Below are 3815 nucleotides of genomic sequence, written 5' to 3'. Positions count from 1 at the left end.
GATAGTCCTCATTATATCCCACAAATAATTGGGTATTTAAAATTCTAAAATTTCATCAGCGTCTTTACTCTTTCCAAGTATTTCTGCAACTGATAAATGACTTTCTCAAAATACATGGTTTTTCTGCAGATTTCTGTTGCCAAGTTCTTAAAATTTAACAGAACTAAATTATATGAAACCACATAGATCTGCATCTTCTCAAACATAGTTGGAAGAATTAATCAAAGGTGAACAAATTCAATTTAAATAGCTTTTGGTAACTGAATATAACCTGTCAAAATTATAGCAGACATTGAAACTTCTAACATGCTTTCAATGTAGAAACTAGCTTTAACTGGCATCTGATTACATTTCCTTGCCTTCCTCCCAGTCAAAAAAGTCTATTTTACTATAATAGAACCAGTAATCTGAAATAAATGCCATATTTTTTCATAAGTCAATAGCCTGTGTGTATTGCCTTCAGTAACTTCAGCATCCAGACTCACCATTATCAGCTTCAGAAAGGAATATAGAATTCCAGATCAGAATTTCAATGTGAAATGTGTTTATGCAAAAATCATTTATGAAACCTAGTCAATCAAAACAGAAAGAAATTGAATGTGCACCAGGATGAAGTATTTCTACCAATGTTTTCTCTTCATAAATAGCACTATAAAAAGAAACAGACAAAAATATCTCCAGAATCTGCTTATATATTCAAATTGAGGGTAACCTGGAAACTGTTCTCTCATATCCATGACTGCCAGAATTGGTATGTTTATTGGGGAACTTACCAAACAACTGTATTTATTTCTGCAAATGAACTCAAGAGTGTCTCTATGGGCTTTGCAGTGATACTCGGCTGGACTCAAAACTACGAGTTGTCGTAATTCATGTATATGACCTGAGCCTATGTCCATGATATCTTCTCTGACAAGAAGGATCTTTCTTCTCCCTTCTGCTTAGTGACCATCTCATTTTCCAACTGACATAAACACCCTTTCCTCTGAGCTAGGTATTATATCTCTTTTGAATTCAATTGTAGAACTGATTTCTAGAACTTTCTTTATGACAAGGTCTTATTATTTTATTTGTATCTAAATTCTCAGTTTAGTACTTGAATACATCATATAACTAAAATCATTTATTGATTCTTAGATATATTCACATTTACCAAATGCCTTCCATATGTTAGAATTTCCACACTACCTTTGCTATTAACATGGTGAAAGTAAGACAAGGTAACTTCTCTCACATAATTTATATTCTAGTTGAGGGAAAAAATAGGTCAACTTTCAAAAAAAGACAAAGAGATAACAGTATATAGTAACTCTGTATGTTTTCTCAGGAAAGGCCTCTATAAAGAGAAAATATTTAAGCTAATATTTGAATGCTAAGAAATAGCAGCCTGAGAAGATGCCCAATAAAAGCATCCCAGGTAGAAGAAACAACTAATGCAAAACTACACAAAATAAATGAGTAGGTAGGAGTATTGAATGAATCAAAAGACTGGCAGAGTCAACAAGGAAGAAAATAAAAAAAGGAGAAAGGTAGATTGTGATTTGATCTGACATGACAATAAATGATATGATGTAACAAAGTCAGGGAGGTAGAGAGACACTAGATCATCTATGACTTTGCAAGACTGAAGAAGAAGATTGGCTGTTGAAATACATCGGGGGGTCACTGGGGGTTTTTAAGAAAGGGAGTGATGTGATCTTCTTCACATGTTAACAGATCATTGTGATGACCTTTAGCAAAACAGGCTATGTGCAGACCAATTAGGAAGTTATTGTAATGGTATAGGCAGCAGAGCCTATTGATTTAGCTTAGGAAGTTAGGGGTGAAAATAGACATAAAATGGCAGCTTCAGGATATGAGTACATTTTGGTAAGTAGAGTTTACAACATTTGTTAATGGATTACATGTGTTAGGTGAGAAATAAAGAAGAAATGAGAATAATGTTGATGCTTTTCCCTGAAGCTACTGCGTGGGATGCTATATTTGATTAAGTTAGATAAAAATGATAAAGGATTGTCTTGGGAAAAGGTGTAGAGTAGAAATTAGAAGGAATCTTTTATACATACTAAAATGAAATTCTTAATAATTTAATATTTTAGTGGATTTCTTAGGATGCTATATGTACAAGATGATGCCATTTACAAATATATTAGTTTTACTCTTCCTTTCCTATCTGGCTGCATTTTTTTCTTGTCTAATTGCCCTAGATAGAGTCTCTAGGACAATACAGAATAGAAGTGGTAAGAGTGAACATCCTTGTCCTAATCCCGATTGTAAGAAAATGCTTTTTTACTATTGAATATGATGTTGTGTATGTATTTTCATAGATGCCAATAATTAGGCCAAGGAGAGTTTTTTCCAGATTGAGTGTTTTTATCATAAAGAGGTATTGAACTTGTCAGTGCTTTTTCTTCATCTAGTAAGATTATCATGTGGTATTTGTCTTTCATTCCCTTGATATGGTACATTAATTAATTATTACATGTTGTACCAATCTTGATTAACCCTGGCTGGTTTGGCTCAGTGGATTGAGCGTCGGCCTGCGAGCTAAGTATCGCTGGTTCGATCTTCCAGTCAGGGCACATCAGAGAAGGAAAACTCTGACTCCAAAAAACCTCCGCTGCCTTGCGGCATACCTCTTCAGGGGAAGGGCTAAGGGAGTAAACCCCAACAGAAAATCCGGAGCCGGAGTCCCTAAGGCGGTTTGACGTTGTAGTCAACACCGGCAACTCCTGCGGCGCACCTGAAGCCAAGCTGTATTGACTCCGTCTTTCCCTTGGATCCTTCAGCTGCGAAGAGAGGGGGGGTCTGCTGCATGGGCAACAGCAGACCCTCCATATCACCCTGCCCAGGCTCTGTAGCTTCAGCGTCATCACAAGATGTCGATTCAACACGGGAAGAGACAGATACCATGTCACTCCCGAGTCGGACTGCACAGCCATTCTCGGCGGTGCAGATAGACTCTTAAGAAGCTACACCATCGTCTCTCGAGACAGACGGCTGCCGATACGATATACGATACCAATCTTGAATTCCTAGACTCATTTCCACTTGCACATGGTGTATAATAGCCTTCCATATGTTTCTAGATACAGTTCGCTAGTATTTTGTTGAGAATTTTTGCATTTATAATTATAAAGATATTGTTCTTTAATTTTCATGTGATATCTTTGTCTGATTGGTATAAGAGTAATACTTGCCCTATAGAATAAGTTAAAAAGTGTTCATTGAATTGAACCTCTGGAATACAAAATGGGGCCGAGTAGAAATGCTGGGTGGAAAGGATAGAATGACAAATGCTAGTGACTTGCCACTTTCTAGAAAATACCATAGACCTTGAGGGTTGCCTGGAAGAAATATGAGCCCTGTCTTCTTGGTTACACCTGCTGGAGTAGAGTCATACCAGCTGGGACAGAGAAGAGACAGAACGGGCCACAACATGGATGCTACGGACTCTCTTTATTATTACTGAGATTCAGGATAATTTCTTGAATAATTAATTCTTCATTTGATGTAATCATTTAAGACAATTTCCATAGAACTTAAATGATTATTTTGCTTTATAATTATTTTAGGGTTGTTTATTTCAAAGGGGAGTGGATCTCACTTTAAATAAAATGTGAAATGATGGGTCTAGAAAAGAGAATAGAAGGCGGGTGAAGCAAAGAATAAAACAGAACAGAGAATGGTTTAAAAATGCATTATATTTTAACAGATAGAATCTTTAAATCACTTAACTTTAGAAAGTGCATTTTCTATAAAAAATGTAGCTATGCACCTTCACCCAAAATTTAGGTCTTGCAGATAATGCACAA

The sequence above is a fragment of the Furipterus horrens genome, unplaced genomic scaffold (assembly GCF_987537825.1).
Source record: "Furipterus horrens unplaced genomic scaffold, mFurHor1.1.pri manual_scaffold_2, whole genome shotgun sequence".
In the NCBI taxonomy this organism is placed as follows: domain Eukaryota; kingdom Metazoa; phylum Chordata; class Mammalia; order Chiroptera; family Furipteridae; genus Furipterus; species Furipterus horrens.
This window is presented reverse-complemented; position numbering follows the sequence as displayed.